Source organism: Lynx rufus, unplaced genomic scaffold (assembly GCF_022079265.1).
Source record: "Lynx rufus isolate CCGP_SWC_20201006 ecotype Redwood Valley unplaced genomic scaffold, mLynRuf1.p SCAF_1, whole genome shotgun sequence".
Taxonomy (NCBI): domain Eukaryota; kingdom Metazoa; phylum Chordata; class Mammalia; order Carnivora; family Felidae; genus Lynx; species Lynx rufus.
The window spans coordinates 175,233,711-175,242,544 of NW_025814823.1; positions in this window are offsets into that span (position 1 = coordinate 175,233,711).

Below are 8,834 nucleotides of genomic sequence, written 5' to 3' on the forward strand. Positions count from 1 at the left end.
AAAGCCGAATTGAGGCTCATCGCCAGCCTTCACGGAGTTCACGATAGGTTCTTTGTAAAATCTCCGGGGCTGAGAATTTTGCGCAGCCTTAAAGGTGTCGTTTAGGTGTAGTCCCTTGGTGGAGGGCTGCCTTTGGCGCTTAGGGGACATTTAGTAAAGGTTAGCTCCCGGTGACACTGACGTGACTGCAGTATTTGTAGGCAGGAAAGTGGGGTTTCAAAGGGAACACAGCACGAAGAGTCAACTCTGCAGGATAGTTTACTACCTGTCCTCCGGGATCTCATTCGTTTCTTCCTACACACTGCTCCGGGCGGAGATCATTTCCCCCATTTTACGGGGAAAAGACCAAGGCTGGGAAGAACCAACTATGCTACCCGAAGTCACGCAGGTTGGAAGTGGAGGACCCGGGGATCCCCACGCGCAGCCCTGGGCCCTATACACAGACGTCACCCTTCCAAGTTCCTGCGCTCCCCGGGGGACTTAGCACGTTTAGGAACCCTGCGAGGAGCCGCCGCGCACGCGCACCGCGGGTCCCAGGGCAAAAAACGCTACTTGCAAACTGTGGTGGACCACGCGCGGACCCTTGCGTTTGCAACGCCCAGGACCGATCGCTGGATCCCGGCGGCTAGGAGGAGGCGGGGGAGGGGCGGAGGAGGGGGCTGTAGACGGGCCAGGGCTGCGGGCAGGCGCCAGGCGCGGGGAGATGAAAGGCGGGCTCCAGGGGAAGGGGCTGCGCCGGGTGACCGGCTCCAGCCGCGCCGGGCGCCCCGCCCCCGCCCCGCCCCGCCCCCCGCTGCCCCGGGCAGAGGCGGCTGCCCGCGCCGGAGCCGCGTTAATTGCTCTCGGCCCCGGCACTCAGCCTGCGCGGAGCCGGGACAACCTCGCTCCAGGAGGAATGACAATTCGCCCTAATGGGACAACCTCGCTCCCAGAGGAGTGACAATTCCTCCTAATGGGCCTCTCGTTAGCGGCCTATTCTCCCGAACCCGGTATCAGAAGCGGGCAGACACGCGGGCGCCAATGTCCGCCTGGAAATTCCACAACACAGCTCCCCCATCACGCCCCCCCCCCCATCATTCCCTGTGTGACCTCGAGGAAAAGGCTGCTCCTCTCTGAGCTTTTTTTTCTTACCTGTGCCCTGAGAAGTAGGAATGAGGGCAATCCGACCTTAGTGGGGTGGGCATACTTCCAGGCATTTAAGAGATCATTTTCAGAGTTACAGAGCTGGCAGCTGGGGGTGGGGGTGGGGCGGGGAGAGTGGCATTCAGGGTTGCTGCTTGAGGTTGTCCGGGGGGACGAATCCCATGCTTCTGAAGTTCTAGACGCTCAAACCGGGCGAGCTACGGCCCCTGCCCGCTGAGATCACAACCTGAGCCCCAGGGGGCATGGGAGAGAAGGGTCCTTTGCCAGAGCGCTCTGCGGATTGCACAAGTCTGCCTGAAGCCTGAACTTTCATTAGCTTCCCATTTTACAGATGAAGAAGTCGAGGCGTAGACAGGAGAGAAGCTGGCCCGAGATCTCCGGTGGGACAGGTCCAATCTGACAAGGTACCCTGGAAGAAGCCCACAGCAAGGATGTCCTCCACGGGGAGGGGAAGGTCCCACAGTCCAGAGAGGGATGGGCCAGTTTGTGGAGACCTCCCGTTGCTCTTGTCCCCGCAGGTCCCAGGGCTGGAAAAGGGGAGGGAGCTATGAGTTCCAGTCCTTCTCTAGTTGTATATTCAAATCCAGGCCCTGCTTTTGCCATCCTTCTGGACCTCAGTAACCTCCTGCAGAAGCAGGCTACTAGTGCCCAGCTTACAAGGTTGCTGGTGAGGTCTAGATGAGAAACCTTACCAGAAAAACACGTAGCACAGAGTGTGGCTGCATTAGGTCCCACACTCACAACAAGTGGTTGCAGCCGTCCCATCCCCAGCGTCCTGGAGACGCCCTGGCTTTAAACAGGGTTGAGCCCCGTATTTCTCATGGGACAGTGGATAAATCCCTTCATCTCCTGGGTTTCCTCTTCGGTACACTGGAAATGTCCAACATTCAGTAAGTATCGGATATTATTGTTTCTTAAATCATTACTGGTACGTTTACCTCCTTCTCAATAGATCTGCCTGGCATCACGCACACGTGGGGGGCCAGTGACCCAACACTGGATGATGTGAGGCATGACTCTGCGACTTTTTTTTAGCTTTGGCCCTCCCCGCCTCCCCACTCCCGTTGGTAAAATGGGAATAACTACCCATCTTTTGAGAGGGAAGCAGATTGGCAACTCTTGTTGAGTCAGGGGTAGGGACTGAAAAAAGAATTGCTTTAGACAAATGCTTCTTCTCAGAGTCACTTCTGTTTCCCAGCCCCTGGGTACAGCTCACTGGCACCTTCCCAAACCCCCTCCTCCTCCCCCCTTGCACTGGAGGAAGGTTCCCAGGAGCAAGGCCCAGGCTCTGATTTTTCTGCACGGAAAGACCAAAGGGCTCCCTGAAAGAGATAGTTCCGGAAGCTGGGTGGCTGCCGGCCTATGGAACCAGTCTAGCCATCCAGGATGGGACCCAGGGATCCTGCCCTGCCATTCACAAATCTCTGCCCACCTACCCCTTCTCGGTTTGCCCATCTTTAAAACCAGAAAAACCACCCATACTGGGCTGGGCTGAGGTGAGGTTAGAACCAGGGTTCAGTGACTGTCAGCTCTCTCTTATTCCTCAAGGAACCCTATGATGTAGGGGGCCCTGATGGCTCCCTAAGGAGGAGAAAATTGAACCTTAAGTCTTGATGAGAGTTTCTCACAACTAGTAAATACCAGGGTTTTGCTGATTTTAAAATTTATGCATTTTGCCTGAGGCAGAAGTTGCTGTAAAGGTGGGAGGGGAGGCATTTGGAACTGCTCACAGCAATGATTTCCATTTTCTTCCACCTTGACAGATGGGGGGCGTTGAGTCCGGGATGGGCTAAATACCCAGCAAGGGGACACAGCAAGGGCACCCTGGATGGTGGATTCCCAAATAGTTACACAGGAATCTCCAATCTCTCTTATTTGGTGGCTTCCGAATTGTTTCCACCCACTGGGCTGGGGGATGAGGGGAAGAGGAAATGTGGGGAGTTGTTTAATGGACATAATGACATATATTTTTTTAATTAAGGAAGACAGAATCCCTTTCAATTGTTCCACCCCTAGTCGCCTGGTGGCGTATAAGCAAGGTTTGCTTTACCTGTATGACGAAGACAATTTGTTGGCCCTTTCTGGAAGGGAAGGGGGTTGGGACACTGGAGCTGGGCCCCAGACCTGTGTCAGTCTTGGGAGGGGGCTGCAGATCACCACGGGCAGGAGGACCCTTGCGGACCGGTGGGGGGGTGGGTGACAGAAACTGCGGTCCGGCTGTAGGCGTGGCAAAGAGCCTTCGAGTCGGGGACCTCACTTGCCCCTCAGGATTGCACTGGGGTGCGGACGTTCCGCGATCTCTCCGAATCCCTCTCGGCCTCCGCCCTTGAAGTCGCACACCCCATTTCATTGAAGGCGCGACTGCAGCTCAGAGAGGCGCGGCCACGAAAGGAGTCGGGCTGGATGGCGCTTCGGGGCCCCGGAGCCGCCTCGGGGACCCTCTGATGCAGACACCCGGCCTCCTGGATCCACGGAGGTCTGATGTCAGAGTCCCTGCGATACGAACTGTGTACAGCGCCCGGAAGAGCGCCTAGCACAGCGAAGGGCTCGATAAACACCACCAGCTGACTAAATGCAAAGCCCAGCAATCAAAGTGGCGGAAAACTTTGGGCCGCTCACGCCACTGACTCTCGGAAGGTACCGCTTTCCCCAAGTGACTTGGAGCGAACCTTGAGTTGTGACGAGCGGTCTCTGCGTCTTGACAATTGGGGTTAATGTTGGATTCCTGTAAGAGGGGGCAGAGTTTTTGATTGCCTGCAAAGAAAAATAGCGCTCATTCTACCCGGTGCCGGGAACTCACCAGACTTTGAGTTAACCCTCGCACTCCCCAGTAAATAGCTGCTCATTTCACAAGGGCTGGGGAGACTGTCTCCGGGGCAAGGTCCCTCAGCAACTAAGTGACCCAGTCAGCATTTGACCCCAGGTGAAACTGACTCTTGACCCCAGGTGAAACTGACTCCAAACCCAAATTGGTTTCCCTTTATTTTTCTCCAGATTGCATTTCTCTTGTCCCTGGCCTGACCCAGGGAGCCACTCAGCATCACGCTGTTATCTTCACCTGCTCCCTTTAGTAATAGCTTGATTTTGTTGCATTTCCCAGATTTTATAAAATAGGAGTGTGTTTACACAATAGGAAAAGCATACCTGAATGTATCCTCAAACTGAGTTTGAGTTTCTCTTCCTTCTAATAATAGTAGTTCACGCTTAATTAAAAAAAATTTTGATATTTATTTATTTTTGAGAGGGGGAGAGAGAGGAGAGAGGCTGTGAGTGAGGCATAGAGAGAGAGGGAGACACAGAATCCAAAGTAGGCTCCAGACTCAGTGCTGTCAGGACAGAGCCGGACAGGGGGCTCGGACCCATGAACTATGAGATCATGACCTGACCTGAGCCGAAGCTGGAGGTTTCACTGACTGAGCCACACCCAGGTGCCCCGGTAGTTGATGCTTATTGAACACTTACTATGTGCCAGACCCTGTACTCAGCACAAGACAGGAGCAAACTCACTGAATCCTCACTAGAACTGTGTCTAGTAGCTAGTATTTTCATCTTTACCTTGTGGGGAAACCCGATTCTCAGGCATAGAAAATCTAGAAAGATAGGATTTCTTTTTTTTTTGTTTTAATTATGTTATTTAAAAAGAGGTCATTCTCTCCCTCCTCTACCCCCCCCCCAAACCTAACAAATAATAGCCACCGCCATTTAAATAGGAAAAATAATTTTATTAGATCCGCAAACTTTAAATACGGTTAGGCCTCCCTCTGCTCATAACTTTAATAGCCTGTGTGTCCTGTAGCTTTTGGTAAAACTGGCCCTTTTCTCCTTTTTCTCCTTTCCCACGGGGGCTCTTTGCAGTCTCTGTGGGGAGGACAGGAGAGTGAAGGGACAGGCCCCTGACCACAGCCACGAAGCAAGGATTCTTGTGTCCCTCACTTGCGGGGTGACTGAGCAGGTCCCTTCCCTCTCAGGGTCCCCGGCTTTCCTCATGGGCAAAATGAGGGGGGTACGGTTAATTTCCTGTCCCTCCTGGTTCTGTGGCTTTCTGATGAGGGAGTGAGTAAGTAAAAAGCTCAGTCTACTCTTAGTTCTGTCTACCCCCAGGCTGAGTGAGGTCTCCAGGAAAGTAGAGACATAGAATGGAAAGATCACAGGAGGCCGGGAGGGGGGGGGGGTCGGGCCGGAGGGGGGTGTGTGGGGGGGACGCTGTTGGAACCCCGATTTTATCCTGGACCAGCTGTGTGTCCTGGGACATTCTCCCACTTTTCTGAGCTAAGAGCCTCCTGCTCCTTGTCTGAAAACTGGGGCTAACCATCCCCATCTCAGGGAGTTAGGAGGAGTACACGGGCTCCCGGATGTAAAATTCAAAGAGCGGTTAGATCTGCACGCTCCCCCTGTGTTGGTTGCCTGTGTGAGAAAGGAGAGCACCTGAATCAGCAGAAGAGGGGCCTAGGAGGAAACCCTGTGGATCATTGTTAATGATATAGTCAGAGCTAACACTGCTGGTGAGGACACTTGCAAAGAGGCTTAGGAAATTATGCTTGCTGAGAGTCCTCAGGGCCTGCGGGCAGCACAAGGAAGCTTTACCAACTGGTGGCATAGCCCTGCTCAGGGAGAAAATTTGAGGGGTCTCTGGACCCAGCACAAAGTGGCGTCTAGGCACATGACAAGAAACGTTTTCCATTTTCAGGGATCTGTTCACCTTCCCGTTAGACTCAGGAGCCTGTCTTGGCACAACTTTAACACCTCGACAACGATGGCTAACGTCCTGTGGACAAAGCGCAAGGCTGCGATCTTCGATCTTCGGGAGGCAACAGCCATGTAGCTGGAAAAAAACAACAAGATCATGTTGCCTCCACTCTACTTATTTTCGGAGTTAACCCCTCTCTGGTCCATGATAGCTAGTACTGTGACATAAATTTCCCTTTAGAAGGCCTGTTGTGTTTGTTTGTTTGTTTGTTTGGCTTGAAAACAAGTTTCTTTAAAGTTAAACATTAATTAAAGAATACCACTGTTGGTGCTGGGATAAGGCCAACAATCATAATGATTGTTCTTCGACAAGGGAACAATCATGTAGGTGGATGCCTGAAATTTGCGTTAACACTGATTTACAGGGGGGAATACTGCATTTCCAACAGCCTAAAATCTGGTTGGAATCCTGTTCCACCTCCTCCTAGCTGGATGGCCTTGGGCGACTTACTTACCCTCTCTGGACCTTGGATTCCTTATCTGTAAAGCTATGGGGATAGTGATCATTCCGATCTTCTAGGGTTGCAGGAAGAATCGACCACAGAGATAGTAAATGGAGGACCACACCGCATTGGAAGCAAGGGGTTGTTGGTATCATTAGTAAACAATAGATAGGAGAATTTGGTCAAAACACTGACTTATTTCCCCTGCATCAGGCTCTCTGCTAGCTTAATAGTAATTGTAAAAGAGGACAATTTTTTGAAAGCGGGAGTTCTGTTTAGTTCTGTTTTGAAAGCGGGAGTTCTGTTGACCCTGTTCAATCAGCACACTGTCACTTCCCTAGAGGACACTTTCAGAATCTTCATAGAACATCACGATCTTCTGTAGGCAAAATTAAGACACCTGTAACTTGCAAATGGGACAGAAAATGTTTTCACTTGTCCTTTTCAAAAATGATTAAACACATTGCCTAATCTGCCCTTTTCTCCTGCCTTTCAACCTTCCTCCCTATTCTATTCCCTTCCTCCCTTCCTCCCTTCATTTCTCCTCCTTTCCCTCAGGTGGTTTTTCCTCAGTGTTACTCCTGGAAAACAAATGCCCATCGGTTCTGCCCTCAAGAGTCCCCCACTCCAGTGGGAAGACAGCTTATCAAGTACCCCATTACCTGCCCTCCACCCCATGTGTCAAAGGACTGCCCCAAAGCCAGCCCTGGCTTGCAGAACTCTCTCCCTTCACTCTCATGGTGTCACCTGAATACAGTTCATGACACAGCCGAACAACATTTACAAACCAGGAAACTTTCCGTAGAAGTCTGGAATCATGGCTTCTCTACATCAGTCTGTAGGTAAGAGGCCCCAGGTGTGTTCTCTTTAGATGGGACATGTGTCCCAAAGACGGGATACAATGGAACATGGGCCCCGAAGGTACAGGGCATGTGTCGGATGGTGGGACGCCCAGAGGGAGACTGACCATTCAACCTTGGGGAGAAGGAGAAGGCTGGCTGTTGGAGGAGACGCATTTGCACTGAGCAGAGAAGGGTTTGCCGGGTTGTGAAGGGGGGCTAGTTGCTGGCAAAGGAGGCTGTAGGAGACAAGGGATAAGAATTGAAATGACCCGGTCTGTGTCAAGAGAGTAGGGAGGAAGTGGGGGGGCACACAGGCTGGGGGGAAAGGTGATGGAGTGGAGAGCCAGAACCCTGAGGGCAGCAGTGGGACCCTGAAGGGTCTTTCTTGCTTTCCTTTCTTTGCTTTCTGTCACCTTTTATTAAATTCTCTTAGAATTTCAAAAGCAATAGATATTCACCATAACTAATGAAACAAGCATGAATAATCTCCTCGGTTCTCTTCCCTTAATGTAACTAGGATTAGCAATTTCATGTGAATCCTTGGATATTCCTTATTATGTATAAATACAAAACAGCATATATAAATACAGAAAGGCAGAAATTGACAGTGTCTTTGTGTGTGTGTGTGTGTGTGTGTGTGTGTGTGTGTGTGACTCTATCATTCTATCTCTCTCTCCATCACTTGCTTTCTTGTCACATGCTCTTCCGACCAGGTCAGCCAGGTGCCCCGCTACCAAAAAGTCTTGAAAAAAAAAAATCCTTGCAACCTTTCAGACTCACACTCTTATTTTAAAGGTTTAATTTCTAAAGCTGATATTCCTGGAGCCAACTAGGTGTATTTCTTTCTTTGTTTCCTTAAAAAAAATTTTTTTTTAAACGTTTATTTATTATTGAGAGACAGAGAGACACAGAGCGTGAGCAGGGGAGGGGCAGAGAGAGGGGGAGACACAGACTCCGAAGCAGGCTCCAAGCTCCGAGCAGTCAGCCCAGAGCCCGACGTGGGGCTCGAACTCACGACCTGTGACATCATGACCTGAGCCGAAGTCGGTCGCCCAACCGAATGAGCCACCCAGGCGCCCCCAGCTAGGTGTACTTCTAATCTGAACAGCTATCGCCAGATTATTTCTTATTTATATTTTTTTGTTTTTTGTGTGTTTTTTTAAATGAGGGATTTATTTGTTTGTTTGTTTTGTTTATTTATTTATTTATTTATTTATTGTGAGTGGTGGTGCACAGTGTGCATGTGCACGTGGTGGGCAGAGGGGGAGAGAGAGAGAGAGAGAGAGAGAGAGAGAGAGAGAGAATCTCAAGCAGTCTCCATGCTCAGCTCGGAGCCTGACGTGGGGCTCAATCCCACAACCTGGGATCATGACCCAGGCTGCAATCAAGAGTTAGATGCTCAACTGACTGAGGCACCCAGGCGCCCCACCAGATTAGTTGTTTAAAAACCCGTTCCAATGTCCATTTCCAGTAGCAGACCCATTTCTCCTCCGGCTCTCCCAGCGCTAGATATCTCCCAGCGCTCTGTGTTCCTCTCCGCTACCGACAGCTTCGAGCAGGGGACTGATGCCATTCCAGACCCATCCGGGAAACTCCCTGGGAGAACATCATGGAAAACGGGGCACGGGGGTAAGGAGAGGTGTGCCAGAGCCCGTGAGAA